This window comes from Zea mays, chromosome 8 (assembly GCF_902167145.1).
Source record: "Zea mays cultivar B73 chromosome 8, Zm-B73-REFERENCE-NAM-5.0, whole genome shotgun sequence".
Classification (NCBI taxonomy): domain Eukaryota; kingdom Viridiplantae; phylum Streptophyta; class Magnoliopsida; order Poales; family Poaceae; genus Zea; species Zea mays.
In genome coordinates this window covers 133,774,617-133,792,541 of record NC_050103.1, presented here as the reverse complement: position 1 = coordinate 133,792,541, position 17,925 = coordinate 133,774,617, and the positions used below count along the sequence as shown (strand labels likewise).

General features: G+C 43.1%; 1 long non-coding RNA gene across 1 annotated transcript; it reads right to left on the bottom strand.

Annotated features, from left to right (window-relative positions):
• Positions 1–15,255: 15,255 nt before the first annotated feature.
• LOC103635921 (uncharacterized) lies at positions 15,256–17,517 on the bottom strand. Its single transcript, XR_002264259.1, has 5 exons — positions 17,454–17,517; positions 17,248–17,286; positions 16,933–17,169; positions 16,774–16,850; positions 15,256–15,322 (listed from the first exon to the last, which is right to left on the bottom strand). It is a non-coding gene; the product is annotated as an uncharacterized lncRNA (long non-coding RNA).
• Between the last annotated feature and the right edge of the window lie 408 nt (positions 17,518–17,925).

The window sequence follows — 17,925 nt, the reverse complement described above, 5'->3', positions numbered from 1 at the left end:
CGTGCGGAGATGGAAAAGAGGATGGTGGAGATGTTTTAGTACATGCAGAGCCTTGGCGCCGCATCCGGTTTTGCTCCTCCACATCCGTTGTTCCCTGCAGCTGACCCTACTCAGTTCCATACTCCTACGAGTATCAAAATTTTACTCCTACATGATATATATTCATCTGGTCTCATACATGCAATCCCTTCTCTATGTAGGGACAATTGACGACATCAAACAACCCTCACGCTTCGCCTAGCCCTTCGTCGAACTAATCCAGGTGCCCACTTCGCTGATGACATTATGTTGGTGACATGTTTGAGAAACTTGTTGTGAGATACTTGGTGAGATACTTGTTTGTGAAAATTTTGTGAGATACTTGGTGAGACCTATGTTTCTGAAACTTATTTGATGTGTTGATATTTATGAGATATATGGTGTTGGTGATACATGTGTTGATTCTATGATATATGTGATGTCTATTATATGTATCTTTTGTTTGTTTGGATGGAATAGCAAAAACAAATATAAAAAATAGGTATTCTGGTCACTTTGCTGAGTGTAACACTCGATAAAGAGGTACTTTGTCGAGTGCCATGACCATAACACTCATCAAAAAAGGCACACCTAGAAATCGGTAAAGTTTCTTTGCCGAGTGCTATGGCTGAGGCACTCGGCAAAGAAGCTACCTTTGCTGAGTGCCTCCTAATGCACTCAGCAAAGGGACTATCAAAGGGGCCCACCGGTGCTCCCGTTGTTGAGAGCTAGTCCAGCTGGCAGTTGGCAAAGAGGAAGCCTTTGCCTAGTGCCTCCTTGTGCACTCGGCAAAGGCATTGGCAAAGGGGCCCACGGGGGGCTTCTTTGCCGAGCACTAGTCCAGCAGATACTCAGCAAAGGCTCTGTCACCGTCACTTGGAGCCGTGATGGTGTTGGTTACTTGTTCTCAAATGCTAAGAGTTAAGAACAAGCCAACACAAATGTTAATGGTTAAATACCTTCGTCCTTTGAAGCATTATCTCCCTTAGGAAATAATGATCTTCAGACGAAGGTCATGAAGGACATACCTTCATCATTTCAATATGTAATAATATAAACAGGGTTATATGAAACATAGAAAAACATGAATAAATATATCAAATCATCAGATTACTCATATTACCATTATATAATCATGAACAAACATTAATGATACCAAATTGCATTTGTACCTTCAGCTTGACAGAAGGTAAAGGTCCGAGAGTGACGTGCGAGTGATTACAAGTCAGCGTGAACAGTACGGTGTTACTGTTCATCTATTTATAGGCACGGGATGTAGCCTGGGTAAAATTACATTCATGCCCCTGACATTTATTATTAGCTAAAAGGCAATCTGTCGAGGACTGAGCAGTCTTTTCTTTTTAAGTCGGTTCCATCCTTCACATCATTCTTGTGCTAAGCCAAAGCTTCTCCAATCACAGCTTTGGAGTTGGTCTTTCCTTCTTCTAGATTACGCTTTTCCACACCATGTATGCCTTCGTCTTAAAACCGAAGCTTCCTGTGACAGTATACTATACTGGAAAACATGTTAGTCATGTTTTTGAGGACCTTCGGAAAATGAAGGCCCCCAACAGTAGCCCCTCACAGTGTTAATTTGTTGCTTTAACAAATTCAGACTGCGACGTGAACGAAAGCCTTTAGCTAAAGGTCCGAAAAAACACCTTCCCTTCGCTAGAATAGCGAAAGTCAATGACAAATGGGGCCCGCCAAGTTGCAACATACTGGGCATATAAATAGAAACCCGCAGCGGCAGCATTTGCTGCGTCATTTCAATTGCTTGTGATGTTTTCTCAAGTTCTAAATTTCTTGCTGTCAGATTTCACTTGTTTTACGAGCTTCGGCATTTGTTCGATTTTCCACCAAATGGCTGACGAGAAGAAGGTTGTTGATCCTGCCCTGGCTGGTTTTTTCGAGGCCATGGAAAAAACAAACACAGAGAAGATTACAAACGAAATACTAGCTGATTTATCTGAAGATTCTGACGATAGTGATGACTTTGATGTGGAAAGTGGGGATGAAGATGCCGAAGATCGGCCCTGGCGACCAAGCCACACCATCTTTGGAAAGTCGACCATTAAACAGAGGCAGATTGATGCCATGAAGGGAAGATACTTTCGTGACATGTCTATTGTGAGGGTTGGGGGAGACAGCGCCACCCTCGCACCTGAAGAAGATGAAGTTGTTGTTTACAGAAGCTTTATGAAGGCAGGTCTTCGATTCCCCCTGAGCAGATTTTTGGTTGAAGTTTTGAAGACATTTGAAATCTTCCTTCATCAAATCACTCCCAAAGCTATAATCAGAATGGGTATTTTTGTTTGGGCCGTGAGGAGCTAAGGGCTGGAGCCGAGCGCGAAGTGCTTCTGCAACATGCACGAATTACTGTACGAGACGAAGGCCACTGGTAAAGAGCAATATCACAACAACTTCGGTTGTTATCGCTTCGTTCCTCGCTCCGATGTGAGTTATCCTGTTCCAACCTTTCAAAAAAGGTGGCCTAGAGCCTGGATGGAGGAATGGTTTTATGTTAAGAATGATCTGATTGAAAGAGAAGACATAAAAGGGATTATCCAACGCCCCATCTGGTCTCGCTTCGGCCTTCGAAGGTCGACTACTGCGCTTGACAATGATACCGAAGCATGTCAGAAGGCTTTCAAAAATGTTTGTGCCTTCATTGACACGAGAGACCTAGTTCAAGAGCACATAGCCTACAGGGTATGGCCACTTGTGGATAATTGGGTGATGCCGAAGGAGACTGCGGCTGGGTCCAGCCAAGGTGGATTGGTTTACTTGAAATACACCTTCAGATACAGAGACCAATTTGACGAACCGAATGATGACTGGCTAAAATGTGTTGAGGCGACTAGCGATGAGTTACTTGGAGCATACACAAGAGCCAAAGATGGTGCCTTGACCTTAGCCTTCGGAGGGCGAGGCAAGAAAAGGTTGAACGTAGTTTTTGATGTTATCGGCTTCGTGTATCCAGACTACATTTAGCCCGTGTGAAAGCAGGGGAAGAAACGGAAAACTGCTGCCTCGACCATCTCTGTTGTGCCGAAGGGCAAAACGATTAAGGACCTAACACATCGACCGAGATACATCGAGACGGCCACAGTGCCGAAACTTGGTGAAGGGACATCTTCTACTGCCGAGGCAAGATAGATTGAATTGCCGAAGGTGCATATAGCTGAGCCAGCCGAAGCCAAAGAAGGGGCGGCCAAAAAGTCAGAGCTAGAAAAAGCAATGGTGCTACCAAAAATCTTGAGCCCGTCGACAGAAGAAGAATTGCCGAAGGTTTCAAAGGCTCCCGCAACAACTCCCAAGAGGAGGAGAATGGCCAGCGTGCTAGACGCTGTCATGGAGTCTACGAAGGCATTAACTCCTACCGTTGTGAAGAAGGTTGTTGAAACTGTTAAAGCTCGTGCTGAAACCAAAGCTAGGCCCTCAGTGCCTGCGGAGATAGAGCCTACCGCAATTGAGCAGAAAGTTGAGCAAGGATCTTCAGATACCGGCATGGCCCTGGAGAAGGATGCGCCCAAAAAAGCTAAAACTCCTATTCCCGAAGCATCGTCCGAAGATTTTGACTTTATTATTCGTCATGCTTCAGGAAAAAGACTATCTGAAGAAGAAATTGCAGAAGCTAGACACTATGCCCGGGAACTAAAATACCCGAAGGGGGCCTTGGTGTACAATGGCACAGACAAAGATAACTTCCTTTATTGTCTCCCAGACAATAAGGAAATATCCGCCTGTCGGGAGATGGCTAAGAATATGGGATTTCCGAAGCTTGAAGCTGGCCTCTGTGCCATGTCAAAGAATGACCTTGCAGACAGCCTTGTATACAACAGTCTGAAGGTACGGAAGTGATGAACTTAAAAATAGATTATGTTGTATTTGTATTCTCGTGCTGATCCTATCTTTCTGCAGGGCTTAATTCTTAGCAACGCTTTGAGGGTGCAGAAGAATGTTGAAGATGGAAGCTGCGTGATAGCCCTCGGCAACCTTCGATCAGAAGTTATCAAGCTGAGAAATGAAGCCTTGGAGAAAGATAAAATCCTACTTTCATTGGTGGATAATGTGAAGGAAGCTAAAGCGAAATTTAACGCTCAATCTGAAGCTCATAAAGCCGAAGTTGCTGACCTTCGGAAAAAAAGCTTGCCGAAGCTAATGAAAATTTTGAAGTTGCAAAAGCCAGTCAAGAAATAAGTGAATGGTCGAACACTAGGCTAAAGAAAAATGTTGAGGAGCTTCACAAATCCAAGGAGAGGTGCTTCGAAAAATCCTTGGATTGCGTAAGGAAATTAAAAACTAGCTTTGCCAAGGTGGGTGCTTATTCTTTCGAAGAGAATTTCATTCGAGGTGACCCCGAGGGTGTTATTGATTGGTTAAGCGAGGAAGCCGAAGCTTTTGAAGAGATCCTGAGCGATCGCAGGGACATCTGTGCTTTCACTGGTGCTCGAGGGATTGCGGCAATTCTGGAGAAGGCTGGTTGTGACCATGTTAAAGCCACGGCCCAGGCCGAAGCCGCCTTCTCCATAGATGACACAAGAGATCCCTCGGTCGAGGCTACTGTAGTGGGCGGAAAATTTTACTCCGATGTCTAGGTAAACGGTGGCCGAGAATTGGCCAATGAAATTATAAAGAAGAATGAAAAGGAAACCCATAGAGCTCGAGAAGAAGCAAAACGAGCCGAAGAAGCTGCCGAGCGTGCGAGGCGCATAGGTATTATTCTTGAATTTTAGCTTCGGCGCTTACTTGCTGTCCTCGGACTAACAGTTTGTTTTCTGTAGCTAAACTCTTGCCGCTGCTCGAGCCATACGACCCCAAGCTGATCCCGTTATGAAAGAGGCGCTTGATGTGATGAGTGTTGCTAATTCCATCATCGACGAAGTTGTCGATAAACTGCTGAATGAGGCTGCTGAGAAAATTCTTAGAGAAGACTAAGTTCTTGTTGTGATGATACAATGTAATATTTTATGTATGCAATAATTGTGAAACAATGTAATATTTGTGCGTGAAACGATTGTGAAACAATGTAATATTTGTGTACGTTAATGTAATATATTTCTTTGTGATGCATGAAATTTACACACATACCATTTTTGAGCCTTCGGCGAAAAAACACCTTCCCTTCTTTTCATGCTTCGTAAAGGAAAAAATCCTTTTATAGCAAAGCATGTGATATTGCCAAGACTCCTGATAAGATTGTATTTTCCAAAGGTTTGCTTCGTGCCTCAGCACATTTTTATTCTTGCCGAAGATCTAATTCGTGCTCAACCTTTGCTATTGATGCGATATGATGTAATGCTATGCGGAATGATGCGATGATATGATGCAACATGATGTTTTATGCCGAAGGTACACGCCCACACCAAAACACTCAAGACTCTGCATCCCCTTTGGGACGTCTTTGTAGTCTTTAAGCTCTGCATCCCCTTAGGAACGACTTTGTGAGAGCACCTAGAGGGGGGGTGAATAGGTGATCCTGTAAAATTCAACACTAAATAGCCACAAGCTTGGTTATAAAGATGTTAGTGCAATAGAACCAAGTGGCTATAGAGCGAGCTCTTGCGAATCACAATAATCACAGAGAAAGACAACACAAGAGACACGGTGTTTTATCCCGTGGTTCGGCCAAGTATAACACTTGCCTTCTTCCACGTTGTGGCGTCCCAATGGATGAGGGTTGCAATCAACCCCTTTCAAGTGATCCAATGATCAACTTGAATACCATGATTTTCTTCCTTATAGTTTTCTTCCCGTTTGCGAGGAATCTCCATAAGTTGGAGCCTCTCGCCCTTACAAGATTGTTCACAAAGAAAGCATGGAGTAAGGTTGGGAAGAGCAACGCACACAAGTGAGAAGATGAGCACACAAAAACACGCGCAAGGAGTTTACAACTCAAAAAGTGCTCCAATCTCAAGAACGCTGAATGATTGCGTGAAAGTGAGGACTAGAAGTCTTGGAATGCTTAGAGTGTGCTTGGGTGGCTCCTCCATGTTCCTAGGGGTCCCTTTTATAGCCCCAAGGCAGCTATGAGCCGTTGGAGACCAACAAGGAAGGCTAAGATTGCCTTCTGTCGGATGGCGCACCGGACAGTCCGGTGTGCCACCGGACAGTCACTGTAGACAGTCCGGTGCAGATCTCCTTCCTATTTTGGCGTTGTCGACCATTGCAGATTCGTGGCAGTTGGTGCACCTGACACTGTCCGGTGCACACCGGACAGTCCGGTGCCCCCTGCCGACCGTTGGAGCGGGCCACGCGTCGCCCGCGTATTGCGCGGTCGACCGTTGCACAGTCGACCGTTGGCTCACCGGACAGTCCGGTGCACCACCGAACAGTCTGGTGAATTTTAGTCGTACGTCGCTGATCCTTTTCCCGAGAGTGATGACTTCACCGCAGATGACTCACTGGACAGTCCGGTGCACCACCGGACAGTCCGATGAATTATAGTCGTACGCCGCCGTCGAGTCCCGAGAGCGGCCAGTTCACCTTGGTCTCGCCTAGCACACCGGACACTGTCCGGTGCACCACCGAACATTCCGGTGCACCCAGACTGAGCAGGTGCCAACTCTTTTCCAATTCCTTTTCTCCTGTTTCTAGAACTTAGACAATATATGTTAGGACTCAAAACAGTGTACTAAGTCTAGAAACGTACCTTGTTACATGATTTGCACTTCTTCAATCTCTGGCACATTCAGAACTTAGAGAATGTGTGTTGGGCACTTAATCACCAAAACATTATAGAAATGGCCCAAGGGCACATTTCCCTTTCAATCTCCCCCTTTTTGGTGATTTATGCCAACACTTCACAAAGCAACCAAAATAAGTGCAATATCAATGCAAAAGAGAACCAAATTGTTTTTGACTCTAATTTGGCATATTTGGATCATTCTTTGCCACCACTTGGTTTGTTTTTGCAAATCAAATTCATTTTCCTATCTCTAAGTCAAACTCACTTGTTTGGGCACAAAGAGAGATATTCCAATGGAATAATTGATTGAGTGCCAAAAACTCCCATTTTTCCCATAATCATAAATTCTCCCCCACAAGAGACAGAATTGCGCAATAAGAGCATTTTGGTCAAATCAAAATTCTAACTCTACTATTTTCAAAATTCTCAAGTGGTAGCTGATCCATTTGCTTTGGCCTTAATTTCTCCCCCTCTGGCATTAAGCACCAAAATGGGATCATTTTCGGCCCTTTAACCCCATTACCTCACCAAAAAATGTCAATTAAGAGCAAAAAGCAATTAGAGCATAAAGATGAACTTGGAGGTGAGTACACTAATACCAGAGTGCAGTGGAAGTCTTTGCATGGTCCAAGTTCACCTTTCCCTTTCAATGCACCTTTGAGACTACATCAAGTAACTCAAACACAAGGATTAGTCTCAAAGGGTCAAGTTGTAGCACTTCTCCCCCTAAATATGTGCATCATTCACACATGGACTTGTGAGGTCCGGGGATCCCTTGCACAACTTGAGCACCATAAATAAGCAACAAATTGCATAAATGTAAAAGTAACATGATCAAAGGCATAAAACACATGTATGCTATAGATCAATCCAAGTTACGCGAATCTAAGACATTTAGCTCACTACGCAGCCTGCAAAAGGTTTTCTCATCTAATGGCTTGGTAAAGATATCGGCTAGCTGGTTCTCGGTGCTAATATGGAACACTTCGATATCTTCCTTTTGCTGGTGGTCCCTCAGAACGTGATGCCGAATGTCTATGTGCTTAGTGCGGCTGTGTTCAACAGGATTATCCGCCATACGGATTGCACTCTCATTGTCACATAGGAGTGGGACTTTGCTCAGATTGTAGCCAAAGTCCCGGAGGGTTTGCCTCATCCAAAGTAGTTGCGCGCAGCACTGTCCTGCGGCAACATACTCGGCCTCAGCGGTGGATAGGGCAACGGAGGTTTGTTTCTTTGAACTCCAAGACACCAGGGACCTTCCTAGGAATTGGCACGTCCCTGATGTACTCTTCCTATCAACCTTACATCCAGCATAATCGGAGTCTGAATATACAATTAAGTCAAAGGTAGACCCCTTTGGATACCAGATCCCGAAGCAAGGCGTATCAACTAAATATCTAAGAATCCGCTTAACGGCCACAAGGTGACACTCCCTTAGGTCGGATTGAAATCTAGCACACATGCATACACTAAGCATAATATCCGGTCTACTAGCACATAAATAAAGAAATGTCCCTATCATAGACCGGTATGCCTTTTGATCAACCGACTTACCTCCTTTGTTGAGGTTGACGTGTCTGTCGGTTCCCATTGGTGTCTTCGCGGGCTTGGCATCGTTCATCCCAAACCGCTTGAGAAGATCTTGAGTGTACTTCGTTTGGGAGATGAAGGTGCCGTCCTTGAGTTGCTTCACTTGGAACCCAAGGAAGTAGTTCAACTCGCCCATCATCGACATCTCAAACTTTTGAGTCATCACCCTGCTAAACTCCTCACAAGACTTTTGGTTAGTAGAACCAAATATTATGTCATCGACATAAATTTGGCACACAAAAAGGTCACCGTCACAAGTCTTAGTGAAAAGAGTGGGATCGGCTTTCCCAACCTTAAAAGCATTCGCAATTAAGAAATCTCTAAGGCATTCATACCATGCTCTTGGGGCTTGCTTAAGTCCATAGAGCGCCTTAGAGAGCTTAAAAACATGGTCAGGATACCTGTCATCCTCAAAGCCAGGGGGTTCCTCCACGTACACCTCCTCCTTGATTGGCCCGTTGAGGAAAGTTCTCTTCACATCCATTTGAAACAACCTGAAAGAATGGTGAGCGGCATAGGCTAATAGAATGCGAATAGACTCTAGCCTAGCCACAGGAGCAAAAGTCTCCTCAAAATCCAAACCTGCGACTTGGGCATAACCTTTTGCCACAAGTCGAGCCTTGTTTCTTGTCACCACCCCGTGCTCGTCTTGCTTGTTGCGGAACACCCACTTGGTTCCCACAATGTTTTGCTTTGGACATGGCGCCAGGCTCCAAACTTCATTCCTCTTGAAGTTGTTGAGCTCTTCCTGCATGGCCAACACCCAGTCCGGATCTTGCAAGGCCTCTTCTACCCTAAAAGGCTCAATAGAAGAGACAAACGAGTAATGCTCACAAAAGTTAGCTAATCTTGAGCGAGTAGTTACTCCCTTGCTTATGTCACCCAGAATTTGGTCAACGGGGTGATTCCTTTGAATTGTTGCTCGGACTTGAGTTGGAGGGGCCAGTGGTGCTTCTTCCTCCATCACTTGTTCTTCTTGTGCTCCCCCTTGATCACACGCCTCTTCTTGAGGGACCTATCAATCATCTTGAATTGGGGGATGCACCGTTGTCGAGGAAGAAGGTTGATCTTGCTTTTGATGTTCCTGTGGTCGCACATCACCTATCGCCATCGTGTGTATTGCGTCCATTGGAACATCATTTTCATCTACATCATCGAGATCAACTTGCTCACTTGGAGAGCCATTAGTCTCATCAAATACAATGTCACTAGAGACTTCAACCAAACCCGATGATTTGTTGAAGACTCTATACGCCCTTGTATTTGAGTCATACCCTAGTAAAAACCCTTCTACTGCCTTGGGAGCAAATTTAGAATTTCTACCTTTCTTCACTAGAATGTAACATTTACTCCCAAATACACGAAAGTATGAGACGTTGGGTTTGTTACCGGTAAGAAGTTCATACGAGGTCTTCTTGAGGAGGTGATGAAGATAGAGCCGGTTTATGGTGTGGCAAGCTGTGTTCACAGCTTCCGACCAAAACCGCTCAGGCGTCTTGAATTCACCAAGCATCGTCCTCGCCATGTCGATAAGCGTCCTGTTCTTCCTCTCTACCACACCATTTTGCTGTGGTGTGTAGGGAGCGGAGAACTCGTGCTTGATGCCTTCCTCCTCAAGATAGTCCTCCACTTGTAGATTCTTGAACTCGGACCCGTTGTCGCTTCTTATCTTTTTCACCTTGAGCTCAAATTCGTTTTGAGCCCTCCTTAGAAAGTGCTTAAGGGTCCCTTGGGTTTCTGATTTATCCTGCAAAAAGAACACCCAAGTGAAGCGAGAAAAATCATCAACAATAACAAGACCATACTTACTTCCCCCGATGCTAAGGTAGGCGACGGGTCCAAAAAGGTCCATGTGGAGAAGCTCCAGTGGTCTTGATGTTGTCATCACATTCTTGTTGTGATGAGCGCTTCCCACCTGTTTCCCTACCTAGCAAGCTGCATAAGGTCTATCTTTCTCGAAACAAACATTTGTTAGTCCTAACACATGTTCTCCCTTTAGAAGTTTGTGAAGGTTCTTCATCCCAACATGTGTTAGACGGCGATGCCACAGCCAGCCCATATTAGTCTTAGCTATTAAGCATGCATCTAGATTGGCCTCCTCTTTTGAAAAATCCACTAAGTAGAGTTTGCCGTCTAATACACCCTTAAAAGCTAGTGAACCATCACTCCTTCTAAAGACAGACACATCTACATTGGTAAATAGACAATTATAACCCATGTTACATAATTGACTTACAGACAATAAGTTGTACCGAGCGATTCAACTAAGAACACATTTGAGATAGAATGCTCGGATGAAATAGCTAGTTTCCCAGTCCTTTAACCTTGCCTTGGTTCCCATCTCCAAAGATGATCGAATCTTGGGAATCCTTGTTCTTGACGTAGGAAGTGAACATCTTCTTCTCCCCCGTCATGTGGTTTGTGTATCCGCTGTCGATAATCCAGCTTGAGCCCCCAGATGTATAAACCTGCAAGGCAAATTAGGCTTGGGTTTTAGGTACCCAACTCTTGTTGGGTCCTACAAGGTTAGTCACAATAGCTTTTGGTACCCAAATGCAAGCCTTGTCTCCTTTGCATTTGGATCCCAATTTTCTAGCAACCACTTTTTCATTTTTACATGAAAGTACAAACGTAGTGTTGCAAGCATGAAAGACAGTAGTATGTTTATTACACATTTTCCTAGGAGCATGAGACACAAAATTTCTCCTAGGCCTACCATTACTATGCACGAAAGTAGAGCTAGAAGCAAACATAGCATGTGAATTAAACGCATCATAACTCCTATTATAATAAGCATTTCTAGAAAATTTCCTATCATTATAAATGAAAGCATGATTCCTTTTATTACTATTTGCCATAGGGGCCTTCCCTTTCTCCTTGTTGGGAATGGGAGCCTTTTGGCTTGTTAAGTTCTTGGTTTCCTTTTGAAAACCAAGTCCATCCTTAATAGAGGGGTGTCTACCCACGGTGTAGGCATCCCTAGCAAATTTTAATTGATCAAAATTAATTTTCCAAGTCTTAAGTTGAGCATTAAGACTTGCCACCTCACCATTTAATTTGGTAATAGACATAAGGTGTTCATCACAAGCATCAACATCAAAATCCTTACATCTATTACAAATACTAACATGCTCTACACATGAACTAGATTTATTTGCTTCTTCTAACTTAGCATTTAAATCATCATTAACACTCTTTAAACTAGACACAGTTTCATGACAAGCAGATAATTCAGAAGACAGCATTTCATTCCTTTTAATCTCTAAAGCAAGAGATTTTTGCACACTAACAAATTTATCATGCTCCTCATATAAAATATCTTCTTGCTTTTCTAACAATCTATCCTTTTCATTTAGAGCATCAATCAACTCATTGATTTTATCTACTTTAGCTCTATCTAAACCTTTGAACAAGCTTGAGTAATCTACTTCATCATCACTAGAAGTAGTGTATTAAGGGGTATCACGAACACTTACCTTCTTCTCCTTGGCCATGAGGCAAGTGTGTCGTTCGTTGGGGAAGAGAGAGGACTTGTTGAAGGCCGAGGCAGCGAGTCCTTCGTCGTCGGAGTCGGAAGAAGAGCAGTCTGAGTCCCATTCCTTTCCGAGGTGTGCCTCGCCCTTTGCCTTCCTGTAGTTCTTTTTCTTCTCCTTCTTTCCACTCTTTTCTTGTTCCTGGTCATTAGCATTATCGGGACAATTTGCTATAAAGTGACCAGTCTTACCGCACTTGAAGCAGGAGCGCTTTCCCCTTGTTTTGTTCTTGTTGGGGTACTCCTTGCGTCCTTGTAAAGCCCAAAATCTGGTAGAAAAAAATATCATGAAATAATAAAATAGAGAGAATATATGATAGTATGGTGAGAATTTTTGGAAGACCTTTAATCTATTAGGATTCTCCCTCCTCATATTCAAACAATAATATTAAATTAGTTAAGAAACTAATAAATAGTTAAAGAAAAGGTTGATCCCTTACTCAAGAGTGTGTTGTGATATAATTTTATGAAAAATATAAATTTGACCTCAACCCATAAATGAAAAAAATGAGGAAAGAAATCTTAACAAGGTCATTTACTACTGCCATAATTAAATGATAGGGAGAAAAATAAATAATAAAGAAAAGAATAAATATTGTTATCATAAATAGTAAAGCTTAGATTCACATGTGTGTGTCAATTTGGATACTTGGAAATTTTAAAAGTTCAAACATGAATTTGAAATGGAGTTGGAATTTGAAATAGCATAGAAAAGAATGAACAAAAAAAAGAAAAGAAAGAATTCGGGTGCCATTGAATTGCTTCTGGCCCAAACTGGCCCAAATCCGTGACCTCGGCCCACCTTCGTTTCTACCGCATCGCTCGCTTTGACTCGCTGGTGTGTGGGTCCCCGTGGCCAGAAACTGCGTGCGTCCGCGTATCGATCTCGCATCGCCCACACGCGCGCTCACCGGTGTCACTGCCGCATCGGGCCCGCAGGTCAGCCTTTCGTTCTCTCGCAAGCGCGCGCTACGCGTATTACCACCCGCACTGCCACGCGGTCCCCACCGGTCAGCCTTGGGTCGGAGTCTTCTTCTTCCCCGCGTGACTCGCTCATCCGCACACCGGTCAGCCATACATGCCCTCGCCCGGCCGGACTCTCATGCGCGCGCTCGCCTGTGGACCCGTTGCCCACCTTGCCACGGACCACGCATCGTCTGACCGTCTCCTCCCCGCGCGCGCTCGAAATCTACGGAACTCGGAGTGCATGCGCCAATCGCGGAGGTAGTTGCGGGCGCCATGGACGAACTCCCCGGGGCTATAAAGCCATAGGCCTAGGACCGGTTCTCCTCTATTCCTCGTAACCCACCACCATTGCCGTAGAACCAGGTGGATTACGCCGTCGTCATCACGCACGGGTGGTCCGCCGCGGTAGAAACCCACACACCGCCCACAATCGGAACTCACGGCTGGTTGTAGAGCTTCGCTAGAACGCAGGGAAGCTGCTCAGTTTTTCTGCGGGCGAAGCTTGGAGCCGGGGCTCTGCCAATCGCTCGTCGGCGTCTGGCTTCTATCACCGGGCCGCGCCACATCGCGAGACGTGTTCTACTGGCAGAGTTCCTCCCCGGTAAGCTTTCAATCGGGTTCGCCTCCTCCTTCCCTTTAGAACGGTATAGGATTCGCTAGGTTTGATCCGGTTGGTGGCCGGATTGGTCGAATTCCGGCGAGGTCTCGGCCTCGGATCGGCGGCGCCGTGATAGTGCTGCGTTGGGGCGCTGTTGGTAGAAGTGGGCTTGCGAACCATACGTCTCGCGTTGGACGGCTTAGATTTGGATTGGCGGTACCCTTTCGGTAGTTGTGATCCTAGCCGTCGATCTAGAACCCAAGGGCTCCCGATAGGTCCAGGCGTGGTGTAGTTTGGGCCGTGGGATCGGGATCCCGTGGCTGAGGTTGGATCCCGGTTCACTAAAGTGCTAGGTTTAATCTTGACCGTGGGTGCACGATCCAGCGGCCCTGGTGGGCGGATACCCTTTCAATCAGACGGATTTTCAAATACAACCCTGAGTTCTTCATAAATAAACTCACGGTCCTCGTAGCTGGGCTCTAGGTCTTAGGAGGTTTTTCACCAGAGCCCCTGCACTTCACAGATTTTGGCGCCCGATCCAGAAAAGGATTAAAATAGGGAAATAAATATAGGAATTGGTTTTTAATATAAAAATAATCCTAGAAACTTGGAAAATTCATATTTAATCCATTTTAAGTCCAAATTGATCCATTCCAATTTCTATAATTTTGTAATATTATTGTTTATCATTTTGTGTCACTATTTTTACATAAAAGCCATATTAAAATTGACTGCCTAATTAATCTTGTACCAAGCACATAGAATCTTTAGAAATCCATAACTTAAAATCAATAACTCCAAAAATTAATAATTCATGTTCCTGTGATCTTATTTCAATATGTAGATTATTAATATGTATTTTGCATATATGTTTGGTGTAATGTTAATTTTGCCTATACATTGTTTGTTTGTATTGCTACGTTTAGCAGTGAGGACACGTGTCATCTAAAAAGCAAGTTGGTACCTGGAATCTCAAGTCCCAGGAAAGTTGTGCCCTTGATCACTTCTTTTTACCCACTCATGTTCTAATTAATCATAATGATCTGCATAGGTTAATTTTGATGGGACCCAATAGGTTACCCTAGTTTGTCTATCTTTATACCTTGTTTACCACTGAACTTTTTGGGTAGTACTTGCTAGTGCTTTATGTGGTTTTGGGTATGAAGATACATTATTCATGATCACACTTTTATTATCTGTTTATTATTACTGTTCATGATAAGATCATTATGTTAATTGGAACATGGACACTACAAAAAAAAAACCCTATAGCAACGTATTTATGCGTTGCTAGAAGTCCAAATAAGTGTTGCTGAGCCTAATACCAACGCATAATTATGTGTTGCCTATATTGCCGTTGCTAGGTACTATTGCAACGTTTACATATACGTTGGTAAGCCATAACTATAAGTGTTGCTATGCTGCAACGGATATTTAGTCCCTACTCCAACAGTTACATGCGTTTGTACTGGCAATGACGAGTAGGTTAAGGCAACATTTTGATTGGATTTATGGTAACACATATATGTGTTGCAAGGTGGTTGAAGCATATAGCAATGGTAACATTTGTAATGGATTTGTGGCAGCACATACATGTGTTGCAAAGAATTAATCGTTTATTAATAAAATGATTATACAACAACATTTGCCAATAGTAAACGAGAAATAATTTTGATAATCATAGGCATAAACATGACAATAATGGACAAATAATTTTGCATTTAAATAAAATAATAGTCACGATTCAGCATAGCAGAACTTAAAATAATCACCGCTTGATGCGTGTTCAAGTATTTTTGGGACAAAGATATAAACAACATATGACTCATATCCTAAACAAATCTGAAATTCATCGTAGTGATCCACGCCATCCGGTTTGAAATAAGTAGTCTTTGGATTCTGTAGAAATCTTGCAGCTTCGAAACTGAAAAGACAATAATATAAGTTAGTGATCAACAACATTAATGTTTCATGATGTTCTATATTGTACCCGTGCATAAATTTAAATGGAGGTAGCCAATTATACACAAGAATCAAGTTAACAACAATATCTTTGTTGTTGGACATCCCTGCGATATTAATTACCCCTGACGAAACAACCTAAGAACGAACTGGATGTGCTACTGAATGTGTATAGACTAGAACAATACTGTACTCAACTCCAAACCACTCCCTCTCCCCAAAACCGATCTGCACTGAATTGCGTGTCTTGGTGATGCATGGATAATTGATGTTCCTTCTCCTCCTGTTCCTCCTCTTACTCCACCTATTCCCACATCTTAGGGGACAAAGGCAGCTTCAAATCTTCCTGAGTCAAAACATGCAACTGAGGAGCCAATACCTTGCTACATTTCAATGCATGTCCTGGTTCATACTTCTCCCAAAAGCAAAACACAAGCCATGCACTCTTTCAGTTCTCTCCTTACTACATCCCCTATTCTCTGCCACTCCTCTTACCATAGTCCCGTTGCTGACTCCCATCTTTGCTGGCAACACCCCTTTGTGGAATTTGCCTTTTCCTTTGTGATCAACAATCTCTTGTTAAACCTGGGCTAGCACCTCAAACCTATCCACTGTATGAGGTAATTGTGCCATAATAGGACCTTGCAACTCACTTCTCAACCCCTTCAAAAACTGAGTAACAAAAAATATCTCATCTAGTTCTGGATTGTGGATAGCAGTACCATATCTCAACTCCTGAAACTCCTGTATATATTCATCCAATTCTCATGTCTGCTTAATATTCATCATCTTTCTCAAGGCCTTAGGATAAACATCAGCCCCAAACTTCTCCATCACTGCTTTGGCCAGACCTCTCCAGTCTCCTAATCCACCCTTCCGTCTGTACACCTGTAGCCAGCGTGCTGTAGTGCCTTCCATGTTCATGGATGCAGCTACCACCTTCATCGCCTCAGGGACATGATATAACCCAAAATAATCCTCACACTTCACCACCCAAATAGATGGGGCCTGCATCTAGACAACCAACCAAATTAGAACACTGATCTGCATCGATCTGCACTGAATTGCACTGATGTTGAAGTACCGTTACACATTGGACAAGCCTATTTAACATTGCGTCGAGCCAAACCAGAAATGTGCCTCTTCTCTAACCATCCCCACCCAAACTATGATATTTTCATGAAGAAGTTTCAGTAGCTTGAAATGAAATATAGCTCATATGCAACATTGAACTGAAATTGATGAACAATAAGATAGCATTTCAGAAAAACAATTGTGGTGGACTCATGTTGATGATGCAAAAATAATTGAGCACCATGTGTTATACTATCATATATAGGAACATCGTAAACTTCTTAGGGGTCCAAGAGTCTAAAACAATAAACCACAATGAGGGGATTACAGTGAACTTACATCATGATATCATCCTGAACTGAGTTGAAGCGTCGTGATGTTGAAATGAGCATATATCAGTTTTTGTCGTCTTCAATCTGCACGGATAATCATAATACTGAAATTGATAGTAGTAGTTCGGAGTAGTAATGACTAGTTAAGTAAGAGGGTAGTTCATACACAACACGAAGGCCATGCTATAAGATTGTTGCCGACATCACCAATAACCTCCATGTTGTCGTATGGTCGAATCAAAGGCTCAATAGGCAGTATTACAAGTCTAACACGCACCATCCAAAATTCTCTGCCTAACTTAACACCTCCAACTTTATGATTTGGGTCTCGACCAAGTACTGTGCCTAAGGCAACAGTCTTGGTTGGACATCTCCAGCTTTTTAAGAACACTTGTGCTCCAGTCTAGTAAACATGCTCAAGTGTATCAGTAAATACTTATGTAATGTGGGCACAATAATGGTAAGAAAATTTTGATTTTACCAATATTGACTCATCTGTTGGTCGGTCACCTGGAGTACCCTGATTTATGGACAACAATATCGAATTAGTAAAGTGGATTTAAGAATATGAATGTACACAAATTTTTGAGTCACCTTTTGTTTCATGCACCATAACCTATAACTAATACATATTAGTAATGAAAACAATTCGATATACTTAGCAAGAAAGTTGATTTTCACTGTCACCTTTGATGTGGTAGCACACTTGGTTTTATCAAAGGTAGTTGCAGATTGCATATCTTTCCTTTTTACCTGTCATTACATCACAATGAGTATTCAATATTTTAATATTTTTGGATGATTACGAAATAGTTAATTTTGTACATATTATTAACTTCAATTTAGTTATGCAACACCCTAGTGTACTGCCAATTAAAATGCATCTCCATTCAAGAATGAGTAGTATGTGAGATACTACTACTTACTAATGAACAATGAATACAATACATGGGTCATGTGTAGAAGTACCTGGTTCTTAGATGCTTCTTCATTTAAGGAAGTAGAAGTTGGTTCCTTGGTCATACTCTGTATGTGCGAGACATCAATGTAAAGATAAGCAATCATGATTATGTATGTTGAATAAATTTATTGCATTCCCACCTTCGATGAATTAGCGAGCTTAGTATTATCGAAGGTAATGTCTCTTTCCAACTCAAAT